The sequence below is a fragment of the Hipposideros armiger genome, unplaced genomic scaffold, assembly GCF_001890085.2.
Source record: "Hipposideros armiger isolate ML-2016 unplaced genomic scaffold, ASM189008v1 scaffold_376, whole genome shotgun sequence".
Taxonomy (NCBI): Eukaryota; Metazoa; Chordata; class Mammalia; order Chiroptera; family Hipposideridae; genus Hipposideros; species Hipposideros armiger.
The window spans coordinates 103,211-118,320 of NW_017731726.1; the positions used below are offsets into that span (position 1 = coordinate 103,211).

The 15,110-nt window shown below is 37.7% G+C and overlaps 1 protein-coding gene across 1 annotated transcript in view; it reads right to left on the reverse strand.

Moving 5' to 3' along the window:
• Positions 1–15,110, reverse strand: part of LOC109393330 (unconventional myosin-XVI) — a 457,270-nt gene that overhangs the window by 84,029 nt on the left and 358,131 nt on the right. The window lies entirely within an intron of this gene.

The following is a 15,110-nucleotide window of genomic DNA, read 5'->3' on the forward strand; positions in this document are numbered from 1 at the left end:
ATTAGCAGCTGAGGATATAAAGATAAAGGTCTCATCCTCAGAAGCTCAACAGCAACACTAGAAACAATGTATCCAGGGCAGAGACAAGAGAACATGTGGCTGCAGTACAATATGGAAGTAGAACCATAGAGACAAATGTGAGGTGTCTGTAAGTCTGTAGGAAGGGGACTGAACCCAGAAATGGACAATGAGGAAACGCTGTACGGGAGGAAGAAGCTCTCATTCCAAAAGCTGACACTTGAGTAAGAATTTACCAGGCAAATTTTTAAAGGTGTTCCTGAAATATTTAGCAACACATATAAAGGCACAAAGGATTGCGCATGCATGATGTACATGGGGAACTCAGGGAGCTCAGCTAAAGCACAGCCTAAGGTGAGAGGAGCAAAGATTGAAGAGGATGGAGAAGTAGCCAGAGTTCTGTATATGTTGCAAAACAGTTTCAACTACATCAAATCAACTAATGGTTTGAAACAAAGAAATGGAACCATCAAATAGTTGTTTCAGAAAGAACATTATGGTACCCAGTGAAAGATTCCCTGGAAAGAGATGAGGCAACTAAGGGTGCTAGGTGATCCAGTGAGAGACCAGCGGCAGTGAAGAAAAGGAACAGACACAGAGAGGCATAACTGGCAGCAAGAGGGGACTGACTGGATACGGGGAAGAGGGATGCATTAATCTTCTTCCTCTTGAGAACACTGTCTGGTTGAAGGAGCCCACTATCCATGCTTTTCCCTGGACAGAAGAGGAAGGTTTTTGACAGAGAAACTCTTATATTTTATATTAGTCCTGTTGACTTTGAACATCTTGTTAAAGTTCCAAGAAAAGACTGGCTATAGAGCGGTTCTCAACCTGTGGGTTGCGACCCCTTTGGGGGTCAAACGACCCTTTCAAAGGGGTCGCTTAAGACCATCGGAAAACAAAAAGATATTTACATTACGATTCATAACAGTAGCAAAATTACAGTTATAAAGTAGCAACGGAAATAATTTTATGGTTGGGGGTCACCACAACATGAGGAACTGTATTAAGGGGTCACAGCATTAGGAAGGTTGAGAACCGCTGGGCTATAAGAACATGAAATTCAGAAAATATTAGAAAAGAAGATCTGGAAGTCATCAGCATGTAAAAAACAAACAAAAACATGTGAGTGAATGAACTCACCCACAAAGAGATGTTACAATTTTAGGAGTGAAAAAAGAATTGAGTGTTCAGGAAAAGAATAGGGAAATTAAAAGAAATTAGTAATCAGAACAAAGGGATAACGTATATTTAAGATTGACTGATATCGACAGAAGAGAGACCAGAGAAACGAGAACGCGGATGGTGCTGCAGGGAGGACACAGACGGCCATCGGCGGTGTGGCAGTGGGGTCTGTGGGGACTTACTTTCTCAATCTTGGCTGTGAAGGACAGAAGTAAAACAGTCTAATCTCTGGGGTGGGGAGTGGGAGAGACTTCAATATTTATATGCTGAGACAGAAACACATACAGGCTGGATTAAAAATAATAACAATAAAAGACAGGGAGTTGTTGCAGAGGCGGGGAGTTGAAGAGAAGGAAGTTGCTGAGAAAGAGGGGTTTGAATACAGCGGAGGGTGTGTCTCCCACCAGGAAGAAACAGCACTTCCTCCCACATGCTGGAGAAAGTGGTAAAATGAGCATCTAAAAGTGGTAGCACGTCAGGGGAGTAGAGGAACCACTGCTTCATTGCTTAGGTTTTTCTAGGGGAGAGGCTGAGTTTAGATGACTAGGTAAAGTTGGCTGTAGGAATGTCTTAAGAATCTGAGACATTCACTGTGGAGAATGGAAGTGGCTGCCAGGCGGGAAGACATGGGGTTTCGCTCATGCTATAGAGGGGCCCAGGGGAAGACCAGCTCATGTGGTGGTTTTGCTGGGTCCAGAGGTCCTCCACTGCCAGACATAGGATGGGTGAGTTGGGGTTTGGGGCAGCGCAACAAAAGGAAAAAGTCAACAATATTAGTAAGAGATTGGGTTATGATGGTCAGAGAGTCATTTTGTCTAAAAATTACCAAATTTTAGTGACTAAAATGTCTTAAATGATAAGAATTGTAATCACTCTCAATTCTTGTTCTCACAATAGTTTTTACTTCACTTAAATTCTGGGTAGAATAAGCAACACAAAATTAATCCTGGTAGTTGCAGACAGAGTAATAATAAGTATGTAATAGTCCAGGAGAAACCCAATCAGAATAGAGAATTTTAGAGGACAGTTTGCCTAATGGTGGTAATGCTGCTTTAAAATTGGTTTTATCTTCCTCTATAGCCAGAACATTTGTTGGCATGAAAATGATAAAAAATATAGAACTCATTTGTCTTCCACACAAATTTTAAATTTCTCCCACTATCCAATAGTGTCTGGGATGATTTCACTAGAAATATAGTTTTAGTTATCAGGAAAACTATCTTTAAATAAGGTTAGTATTAAAAAAACATTGAAAGTGTATTTGTTAGAGATTAAAAGTACTCATTTCCCTTTGGCATCATTTAATAACAAAACCTCACATGAGGACAGAGAGATACTTGAGAAATATGCCAAGTAAAATATTACAGCTAAGACTCTGAAGACTTAGAATTGAGTCCTATTTGCCCCTTTATGATGGCATTTTAAACCTTATTTTATTTGTGAAATGGAGAGAAAAGGGTTTAAAAGTAAAATTTAAAAAGTCTCCATTTTTAGCTCATGGTGATTTTATGAGAATGAAATCAGATATTGTGTGTGGTATGGTTTCTACACTTAGTTTGCAATGTACAGGTAGAATATGAGTATTTCCTGGAGAGAATATACCTTGCATATGTGAGGAGCTTTCAGTCAATGTGCTCTGTCATTAATGAAACTCTTAATCAAGCAATTAACTAAGCCAAATGAAGTAAAGGACATTTTCAAAAATTGTCACAAACACTATTAACAATTGAGAATATTTTATTCTATAAAATGTGCTTTTCTGTTCTTCTCAGATAAAATTAATAGATACAATGAAAAGATCAGAGTTCTCACTTCTTGACTGTTTTTTCCTGATGTAAATCACTTGAAAATTGACAGTCTCATGTGGGATATTATCATGCTATTTCCAGATGTTTTTAACACTGGAAAATAAGTGAGAATGATTGTGGTTATGGATTATAGACTTCCCTATAGACCAGCTATAACTCCACTGATGTTTCCCCACTAATCTCAACATGGCAGTTGAAAACCAACCTAGATGAATCTATGCAAGTGCTTCATCTGACCGAGAGTTTCCAACTTTGTCACCTTTAATTAGTAGTCCCACAATTCCCAGTATTCAAATCTTAGAATTCAGTATTCAATGTCTTTTAAATTAACTCTTTTTATAACTCAAAATCGTATACTTCCAGGTCAATCTTTTTTTTAATCACCTCACTGTAACTCAAAGGAATGGAATTCAATGACGGCTTGTTCAAGTCATATTCCAGTGACTTGATGACCTCATTTATTAGTTCTAGATTTTTTTTTGTAGTTTCCTTGAGGTTTCACACTTTTTTTTTTTTTTTTTTTTTTTTTTACAAAACCTGACGGTGGTTTCTTTTGACCACCTAAGTTTATAAATCTCATTTTATAGATCAGCATGAAAAAGAAGACAGCTGCACCAAATATAAAAATATCTTTGTTTTCACTTACAGAAAAAAATAGCAAACTAGATGAATAAGTGTTACAATTGGGCAGTGTAAAATTCTACTTGGGCTTTGGATAAGAAAAGGTTTTCATGACAGGTTAAATTTATTTAAAATAAGTCAGTAACAATAACTGTTGACTATGTGCTATTTCTACCAACTACTCCCTTGTTCCAATTTGTTGACTGTCGTGACAAGTAGCATTTCATACATCTTCTGAGGTAGGTCAAATTTATAGTTAAAATCACATGTGTGGTATGTGTGTATGAGTGTGTGTGTGTGTGTGTGTGTGTGTGTGTGTGTTGATACTTATGCTTTGTGACAAAGAAAACCAGATACTGGACTAAGTTTCTCAGGCCACCTGAGAGCATGTGGATAAAGTTAAGTCATGCACTATATCACAGGAGACTTTTCCTTTTTTAACAAGAGTCCATACTGGAAAACTCTTTCAGAATGTGCTACGTAGAAGGACAAATTAAAAATGCTATCCCCCAGCCTATGGCAGCATTTTGACATGAGGATTGGGAATTTGATGTAGCAGTGGGATGATCAGAATATCAAATCCAAACAATGGCCGTGTGCAAAAAGTCCACCTTGGAATTTCAAGGCCCTGTGTCCCCCTCGGGTGCAGGCACCTCCTGCCTCTCAGCGGTGCTGGGTGCGGTAACGTTACAGACTTGCAACTAGCAGAGGATAAGTCCTGCAGATCTAATACACAGCATAGTGCTTTTAGTCAACAGTGCTGTACTAGCAACTTCAAAGTTGCTAGGTGACTGACTAGATCTGAATTGTTCTCATCACAAAAAAGAAATAATTATGTGACAGGATAGTGGTGTTCAGGTAAGGTACATATTGCTGTATATAAATGTATCAAACCAAAATGTTGTATATCTTAAACTTGCAGGATGTTATATGTCAATTATATCTAAATAAATAAATAAATAACCAAAGGAACAAATAACAACAACAACAACAACAAAAACCCAGCTGCCCTGCCCAACTGTCAGCATTCAGCAGATAGGAAAGGACTGTTGTGCTCATGTGAGGGCCCAAAGCACATGGGGATGAAGACTCACATATAAAGAAATGATATTACTGTGTAATTAAAAGCAAGTGTGAGGCCCTTTCACCAAATCAGAGGCTCACAGATTACAAACAGGATGTTTTGCTCAGTGTTTTATCTGCAGCATAAATACAAAAGAACAGTCCTCTCTATTGTGGGCAAAGCTGCCTTCTACTTGGGGATGTTTAATATGTAAACAGAAACCAGGTAAGGCAAAATCAAAGAGTTGGCATCAATAAAGAAAGCACTGTTTACTAGTTTACTAATGAAGATGGTAACCTGCTGCTTTGTGCCCACCCACCCCACCTTGCTCCTAAAAAGGAAATTCTTTTCCTTATTGTTTTGAAACTATCTGGAAAGTATTAATAAATTTAAATCCCCCAACGGAATATGAATATGATTTTCACTAATATAGGTTCAGATACATAAATCTCCACCAATGAAAATATTAACATGCGAGCCACAAACTGTTTTGTTTGGAAAGAGCACACCCTGCCAGTGGTCTTCAGGAAAAGAACAGAATCATTTAATAAATTCAGGAAAAGAACAGAATCCATTTAATAAATTACGCATTCAGAGAGACTCTGGGTCTTGTGACATTCCCAGAATAGTTTGTCCATATTTTTCTAATCAGTCAGAATATTTCTTCAGAACATCTGGTGGAACAAATTAAACTCTTACCATCTTTCAAATAGCAAATGTTTATGGTTAACTAACTTCTCTTGAAAGTGTCTAATTCAGAGAGCTAGGGATAGAGACACAAGAGCACAGTGGCCAGCCATGTTCTGCACAAAGGGCCCGGGACCAGTGTTTGGGGGGGGGGCTGAACCCCAGTTTGCATCTAATCCTTGAGCCTTGTATCTGGCCTGGGCCCCTTCTGCCATAGGAAGGAGCACCTTTTCCTTCTCAGAGACACAGAGAACCAGCAATATTTAAAGGAGTGAATTAGTGAAATGGGGAAGATGTTTTTGCTCAGAATGTGTGGTTCAGTCTGGCTTTCATGAACCTGTGTAACAAGACAAGGCCTATGGGGCTGCCTCTGTGAGGGGGGTGATGGAGGAGGAGCTTTCTGTAATTCACCCCAAGTAATTCCCAGGCCTGCTCCAGCTCTGTACGTGGGGAGGGGCCCTATGTATGTCTATATAAATATGCTTCAGCCAAACTTGAACAGGTGCTAAAACCCCCGTCAGGGAAATTGTTATGAAAAAGCATTGTGTAAGGTCATGTCCATAACACTATTATGAAGGATAAACTTACATGTAACCCTGTGTCTTAAATACTGATTGAGGTAGGCACCTGCGTGAAAACTTCTATAATATGTAAATATTACGGAATATGCCATTCAGACAGATGACCATTTACTGAGTTACTCCTGATACGTGCATTGTTTCCCGGGCTCTGCTGGGACCTATCCATGAACTTGCATCAAAAGGTTACACAGTGCTAACTCTGTGAGACATAACCCACAAATATGAGTCTATCAAGCAACGTCTTTCAATTTGGTAGGTCTAAAAAATAATTTTCATATCCTCTCAAATGAATTATTTCTATCATCTACCCTATTTCTCTCTGCTTTCAGTTTCACTATTAAGATATTCACAATGTCCCAACCTATTCCTCCTCGTATACTGTATGGAAATTGCCGACCAGGGTTGATTCTTCATTCACAGTGAATTTAAGAGATGTGCTTTCTTCTCCACATTCCCCACCTCCAGCACCTCCAGCAGCTTATCTCACCTTACTTCCTGGAGCTGCATCGTTCACCATTTCCATCCTTTCACATAACCCATACACTGCAGGAACAGAGCTCTGTCTCCAGGTAGCCAATCCTGATTACCTCCAATCTATTTTCTGCATTGCAGTCGAAGTTTTCTTTTTAGAATGTAAATTTAGTGAACTCACCTCCCAAGTCAAAACCCTTCCATGGCTTCCTGTTGCTCGGAAAATCCAAACTACCCAGGGTGGCTCTCGGGACCCACCTCATCACATCATGGGACTCCATACAGTTCTCCAGCGTCTGGTCTTGACAAATCCACTCCTCTCATATGCCCTGAGCTCTTGCCACACGGCATTTCCTTCTGTCTATCAAACACATCCCATTCTCATCCACCTCTGCGCCCTGACTCAGTATCCCCTTCACTGGCAACATTATCCACATCCAATCCCCACTGAATATCCTGAGTAAGTCCCACTGTTCTCCACAGGCCACTTTCTCTGGGAAGTCTTAGGCTGAATGTCCCTCCTATGAGCTCTCCCAATCTCTGCATTTCCTCTATGCTAGCATAATACATACAATAAACTGTCTTCCATTGACTCTCTTTCTCTAAATAATCCTAAATAATACTCTTTCCTTTCACCACTTATTCACACACTTAAATATTTAATAGTTCTTATTTAACATATAAAAGTTAAATGTCAACCAATTTGATTCTTTGTGAATAGAGATCATGTCTTAAAGTTCTTGGTTGATTCTCATAAAATTTAAGTTAGTATTGGATGTGTGGTAGGTTTTGTATACACCTAAAGGTTTCCATATCTATCTTGAAGTTTCCATATACACCTAGTTGGGTCCCAATATACCTGGTAGGTTCCCAGTGTACCGGGTAGTAGGGGGGATGCAGCTGGACGATAAATAAGTAGTGAATGCAAGCTCTCTTCTTTTCCGTTGGTCAAAAGTTGGCTAAATTAAGTGAAAAATCAATGCCATAAAATCCAATCGTTCTTATGCTAAAATATAATAAAACAAACAAAACCCCACAAATGCTATAACAAAGAATTTATTTGAGAAATCATCTAGCGAAGATAAAGTTTAGTATAAGAAGCAAACACACTAATAGGTGATCAGAAGTGAAAAATCTGCCTTAAATTCTTCGAGGAGTGACAGGAGGAAAGTATGACAAAATGAAAAGGAAGGGGGAGTGAGGGAATTTAAAAAAAAATAAATTAATGGCAGAAATATAGCTCACTTAACTAGTTTGATGGCCTTTTCTGGTAAGATAAATAGAAAAACAAAACACCAAGCTGAAACCTCACCAAAACAACTGCATGTCCACACACATGCACAAAAACTCACATCCCACATACAACAGTTCAAGGCCTTGGCATCATTATTGTACCCAAAATTATGCTAAACTGTTTCTGACATGTTAATAAGAAACATCAGCAACTACATTTTTAAAAACTGGGATTTTCATAAAGAACTTAAAATGAGTAAAATAAAAATATGCTATATAATTTTTAAAAGATTTCAAAAATAAAATTCAGGAAAATCTCCTCAACCATAATACTTTATTAACATGCAGAATATACCGAATAAGTAATCTTGCCTAACACCAAGTATGCAACTAGATTATATCAGAAATGGGATATCAGAACTGGTTATTTCAGGATAGATTCATAAATTAAATTAAACTAAATACCCTAGTTTTTCTTTTTTGCTAAATATCAATTCTTATCTAAAAGCTGAATAAAAGTGATTATGCTAGTACACATAAAAATACTCCTTTACTCATAATTAACTCCAATAAAAGAAAGAAAACAAGGGATAAAAAATGTGGGTTCTACTCCAAGACCTACTATTCTATTACATCTCTTTTTGCTTCTATTTTTTAATATTTTCTAGTAAAGTATGTCTGTTGGACCTGTCATTGTGATTATAAATATACTACATATTTTCAATAAAATTATGTATCATGTAAAATATAATTCACATATAATATTACAACACAGCATTTTAAAAAACAGAGCCAAGATAATCTAAAAGAAAAATGATTGGAAGGACATCGTTAGCACTCAGCGTAAGCTCTGTACTTATTCTCAGGTTAGTTCTAAGCTTCTTTGAACTACTCCAATATTTCTACCTGCATCCTAAATTTAAACTACTTCTATTAATAACCAACAAAACACTATTCATGAAACAAGAAATGGAGGTCAAATAATAGGTTAATACTCCAAATAAATGGTTCCTGACCATGTTGTATTATGTTTTTAGGTCAAAAACCATCTTCATAGAAGAACATTTGCAGAAAAGACCCAAGCATGTTGCTCAAATATTATTATATCATTACACTGAAAAATTAACTGAAAATGAAAAATTCTGAAAACATTCTTAAACGTAAGAATGATGTGCTTTAGCTCCAGATATGATATCATCATTTTGAGATGCTACTATAAGATAGCCAAATAACTTACACAAGAATACAGAAAAGCAATCAGTCATATAGAAAGGTACTGAATCGATAAAAAATGTTTAAGGCTAGTTTTTCCAAAGATGAATTCTGGAATCTTGAAGACCAGTAGGCAAATATTCTGGGCTTAATATGTTTGTCAACCCAGAAGAATAATTAACATATGGCTATAACTTTTCCCTCATACACTGACTATTATCCCAACATTGTTATTCATAGAAGTAACTTTGTAGTTTTCTAAATCAATCCCACTTATTACAGATGTTAATAAAATTACAAGGAGAAATATAATGAAGCTCAAATGCATCTTCACTGTCAAATTTATATTCAACTTTCAAATGCACAAACTTTATATTTCCTTAGAAATAAATTTAAATAAATTGTTGGTACTGTGGGTCCTTTGGACATTATGAAAATCCCTCTAGTAGCTTCTTTCAGCTAAATCTGCTGTTTCTAATAATTTCAGCATTTAAAGAATCAAACACTTCACAGAGTTAACTCTGAACTCTCAACTTTTATGAAAATAAAAGCTTCTAAAATTAGGAAGGCAGAATTATTAGGAAGGCTAGAATTACTAGATGTTTGCTTCTGATTTGTTAGAAAATCTTAAAGTTGGAGGGGAGCAAGAATTATACAAATGAACTAAAGTTAAAATCTACAGTCATCAGTATCAAAAAATAATTAAATAAAAGTAAAGAAGAAGAAAAGAAAAAAGAAAGTGTCCATGCCCTATTTCCCTTTTCCTTTCTAACCTAAACAGATGATATTCTTAAGAAAGTTTTATTTAAGAGTAAGGTGGGCTGGTCTGTCTTTTTTTTCTTTCCCTTTTAAATCTCCTCTCCCCAATGATGTGTCTAGCGCAAGTACTACTGAAAGCAGGAACTTTCGGTGTGGTAACTGGAGAAAGAAGCAATCCAGAGGAGGTACTGTACAAAGAAGAAAAACATCTAGTATTAAGTTGCATCATGTGTTGTGCTTTGTTTTTACTACTCTGGCTTAGAACTTTAATCAGCTGACTTGCTAACACTGACTACCCTGAGTGTCCCGCTGTTGTCCCACTAATCTCCAGTTTCAGATAGGGAATCTCTTCCGGCTGAAATTGACACTCTCCACCGCATGGAATCAATCACACATTTTAGCCAAAGAGAAAACAAATTCCTTTTAAAAATGATAATGTAGGACACTTAAAATGTTGATGATGTTATATTTTAACAACCCTGCTACATCTATATAATGATCTAGATTAGGGAATTGCTGCAGGGTTTCATGATATGTTACTAAGTTATTTTGCATTGCAACAACCACTATATGCTATGATGTGATCCTAGTAAATAATGTTCTTGTAGTGTAAGCAGAAATTTAAAGGCAACATTTTATCAACCATGATTTAATTTGCTTAGTGTAGGGTGCTAAAAATATAGTGTTTATGCTTGGACAATGGGTGCTTATAAAAATGTTTTCATGCTTTTTTGCTTTTGGGCCAGAATATTCATTTTTTTCACTGAATGGACATTATTCTTCTCATCACAGCAAATAAGACCATTTCATTCATTCATCGATTTATTCACTCTAACTCTAAATGTTTAATTTAATAACAATCATGTTTCCTGATGGGGGCCCTAGACCTGAATAAATCAGGGTTCCCACCCTCTCATTACTCACCTATAGGCAAAATTTTAAATAAAAATTTAGACTATGAATATTGTCCTAATAGAGGTAACCGTGTTGCAGTAGGATTATGTTGCTTTGGTGAGTAAAATAAGTTTTAGAAAGACAGACTTGAACAAATTGCATGCTGGTGAGAGAGAGGGTTCCACGTTTTTGTTATTATAAATTGCTAATTGAAGGTAATAAAGTTCCAGTCAAACAAACAAAATACCGAGTGTCTACATGTGCCAAGAATTGTGATTCTTGGGGATTCAGAGATGAATGAGACACAGTGTTTGTCCAGAGACATCACAATTTGCAAACCAGCAGGAAAGACAGAAATGTCTAGACAAAATGATAGCATGGTACAAGTTATCTTATGTATTATATAGAATGCTTACACAATAGCAGTGATTATTTAATTATTAAATTTAAGAAGGCAAATCAATATTTAAAAAGGTGAATATTTTGTTTTTTTTTAAATGCTGAAATACTGGTCGATGTTTCAATCAACTATTGGCTCGATCAGAAACTCTGAACGTGCACTTCAATTAGTAATTTAGTAAAATGTTAAAAGTTCTGTAAATGCACTTACTTTCATCAGCATATTGTCTAAGAGGTTTTATAATCTGCGGGATTCTTCAAACATTATAAAAATCCCTTGTCTCACAGAAGTGAACTTAGAAGTAATGCAGATACTTAGAGGAAATGTGCTTGTAATTATAATATTATGCAAGACAAAGAATAAATAGCAAAATAATTGAGTTAAATACTATTTGAAACAATACATGATTTAAAAAACCAGTCTCTGATCAAAGAAGAGGTAAAAATGCACTATCTGTGAAATACAGACCTGGTAACCTCTCTGGTATTCTTTGGAAGTGTGGAATTGAGTATGCTATACACTCAAAACACACCATATTTAGGCTAATTAGTACACAAAATAGATTATTGTCTGTATGCATAATTAAATGGACTTTTAAATACTTAAGAAAATTCAAAGTTAACTAATTTGCTTTGAGACAACGAGAATATTTTTGTAGTATCCAAAGCAGGAAACCATGACATGGTTAATTTTGAATTAATTTCAACTTTCTTTTGTTTCAGTGAGCGTTTCTTTCTTTTTTTTTTTTTTTAGATTTTTATTGGGGAATTAAGGGATGGGAACAGACAAGTTGCTGCCCTTTTATTCTTCAGTCTAGTTGTGGAGGACGTTGCTTCACTGGCTCAAGTTGGCACCATCATTGTGCTCTTCCCGGGCGAGGCAGATCAGTCGCCGGCTTCTGGACGGCCGCTCAAGGTGGCTGCTGGCCGCTCACGCTGGCTGCTGGCCACACATGGTAGCCCATGGCAAAGCCACTGCAGCAGGGGCTGCAGACTGTGCCGTCACTGGTGACTCATGGCAGCTCAGCTCCAGGTCGAGCTGTTGTTCAGCATCTTAGCTGTAGGGGCAGTGTCACTGGCCCTCATATGTGGGATCCGAAACGGGGCCCTCTGGCGTCCCAAGACAGCTCTTAACCAACGTGCCACTTGGCCGGCCCTCAGTGAGCGTTTCTTATCAATACCAAAAAGAAAAAGCATTTCTTGCAATTCAATCAATGTTTGGGGAGCATTCTTTAAGAATACAAAAGGGAGAATGAACATGCATGTCCATTTTTCTGGTTCCTTCATGCAAGTTTGTAGTGCACGCTTCTCGTGGTGGTTCTCTCACCTCTGGTAGGACCCTTATTGTCTTCAGGATGCTTTCTGAAAATGGAGGAGGCAGGGAGCAGGGATGCAAGTGGAGAGTAGAGGTTCACTGTCAGTACACCCCCAGGACCCCCTCCTGCTCTGACTCCCAGTGAAATCTCTCCGCTTTCTTCTTACTTGGAATGAATCCGCTCCTTTTGATTTCACCAGAATCATTCATCAGGCTCCCAGAGCAGGCCTTGTCCAAAGCCTGTTCTCCCCGGGAAGCTGTGTGCACCGAGCATTTCCAGCCCACGGCTCACCTGAGGACCCAGGGCCGTTCTCCATGTCAGAAACATGACAGGGAGGCGGCACACATGTAGCAGAACATACCAAAGTAATTCTTCTTAGGAAAAGTAAGTAGAAGTGGTCTCCTGGGCAACATAGGCCCAAATACCTGAGTTTTATTTTATTCTTAAGGGATTCACTGCGATATACTCCATGTGATACCAGAATCTTGTTACTTTAATTCCTCAGTCATGTGTAAGTGTTCTCTGCTGTTTTGAGTGTGCAGAGTCTCTTTTCATTATTATTATTACTATTATTATTTATTTTGCAAAGGTTATCAGCAAGCAGGAGTTTTATGGTGAGGGTTTATAGGTACAACATGTGGATGATTTTACCAAACTAATGCATTTGATGTAAGAGACAACTGAGAAATAAAATCAGTCATCATTGTGTGATGTTCTGTTTACCATGAAATATTTAAACAGATGCGATATTGAAGCATGCCAAGGACAAAGTGTTCTGTACCTAGATATCACACACACACACTCACACACACATTACATTATACATGGCCCAACAGGCCATCAACAATAGCATGACGTCACTACATGTAATGCCACCCAGTGCCTTCTGTTGATCTTTCCAGGACCTTATTTCAGATAAAACTGTTAGATCAATTGATCTAAAAGCTAAAGTTCTGAATTAGTTATCTATAACAATGATCCCAAAATAAGCACAGACATGTTTAGAAGTTGTCAAAATACCTAGCTGTAATCAAATTTAGGAGCATGCATTTCCTGAGTGGATGTAAAGATGCTTACAATCACACACAGGAATGCAGACCTGCATACACACACATCAGTATCATCTATTCTACACACAGAGAGCGCCCATATATCTTAATCTAACGTCACTATTCCCTTTATTTACAGTGAAGAAAAAGTCTCTTTATTGCTTCAAACAGGAAATGTATCATCAGCAAAGAACACCTTGCTTAGTACACAACTGGGATGATATGGACCATGAAAACCTGCTTTCGAAGGAAAAGCTGACATCTCACCAAGCAAGGAACAGACCCTGGGCCACCACAGGAGACTGCAACCTGCACCTCAGGGTTTATGAGGACTTTGGCTTGTTCTAGGACCAAGGGGAAGGCCCACTCGGGGAAGGGGAACACGTTGTTGGCCCTAGAAATTACATAAAGCCATACACTGTACAGACTAGTGCCTCAGAGGGAAGGGTATCATAACACCTGCCCACGGATACAGACAGGCAACAAGGAGCCTTCTGGATGGATTTGGGTGGGCAAATGTCTCCCCTCAGAGAAATCATAACTGCAGCCAGCCCTCTGTTGGTTTTAGGAATTTACATTTAGATGACACATGTCCTTAAGACATTTTACCTAAAGAATTAACATAAAAGTGGTCCTAGTTTTGTAACACTCCTGGAGCATTTGATCAGAGCAAAAGGACAACATCTCTAAAGGGGTGACCCTCAACCCTGGTCACACAGGATACTTCCAACCTGGCCTTCACACCAAGTCACATCCTGAATGACTTACACTGGGAGAAATAATCCCCCGTCAGCTGACTTAATAAACAGCAATAGTAGAAGTTTGAGAACTTCCAATAATATTGGTTATAGACACTATGACAAGCATGTTTAAAACAACCAAAAGAACTGGTAATATGAACAAAGAAACAATATTTAAGAAAATCAGATTTGAAGAACGAAAAAAGAACTCTTAGAAAGAAAAGCCACTGGAATTAAAACATACTCTGTAAATTACATATCACATTAATCACTGCTCAAAAACACATTAGTCAACTATAAGAATGCACTGCAGAAATTACCCAGAATGAAGTTCAGAGAGAGGCAGAGATGGAAAATATAACAGAAAAATTGCAGAAGAATAAACAGAATGAGAGAACAGCATGCATCTCAAAGGCGTTCTGGGAGAAGAGAGGAGAAAAAGGGATAACGACCAATAATTTTTCAAATTTGGTAAAATAAATGCATCTGATGATTTGCAAATCCAAGTTTCAAGCAGAACAAATAAAATTCATATCTAGAATCACTGCCCCACAACTAGAAATCAATACATGCATACAAATGCTAACAATGTTTATTTTTTCATCCATTTCATTGCACACCTTTTATTGGTCAATGTTGGTGCCAGGATGGTGCCAAGGGCATAAAGGTGATTAAGTCAGTGGTTTCAAGTCTCAGGATACTTGCTTTTTGGTGAAAGATAGCAATGTAAACAAACAATATATACCACATGATGAATTCCACAATCAAGATATGCACAAAACGTATCAGATTTCAAAAGATGGAGAGACTACTTGTGACTACAAAGGAAAAACAAAGGGGCCAGGGAAAACCTCAAAGGACACAGGTGCTCAAGATGAATATGTTTTCTAGGAGAAGGAAAATTCATGCAAAAGAGCATGAAGGCATTCCTTCATTCACTCATTCATTCCCTGAACACAGTTTGACCACATTCAAGAGGTGTGCTGCTCCTGGAAGACAGAAGACGTGGTGGGAACTGGTAGAAAATTAGGTTGGACAGAAAAGGCAGAGAGATGGAAAAATATGGCTGGAATA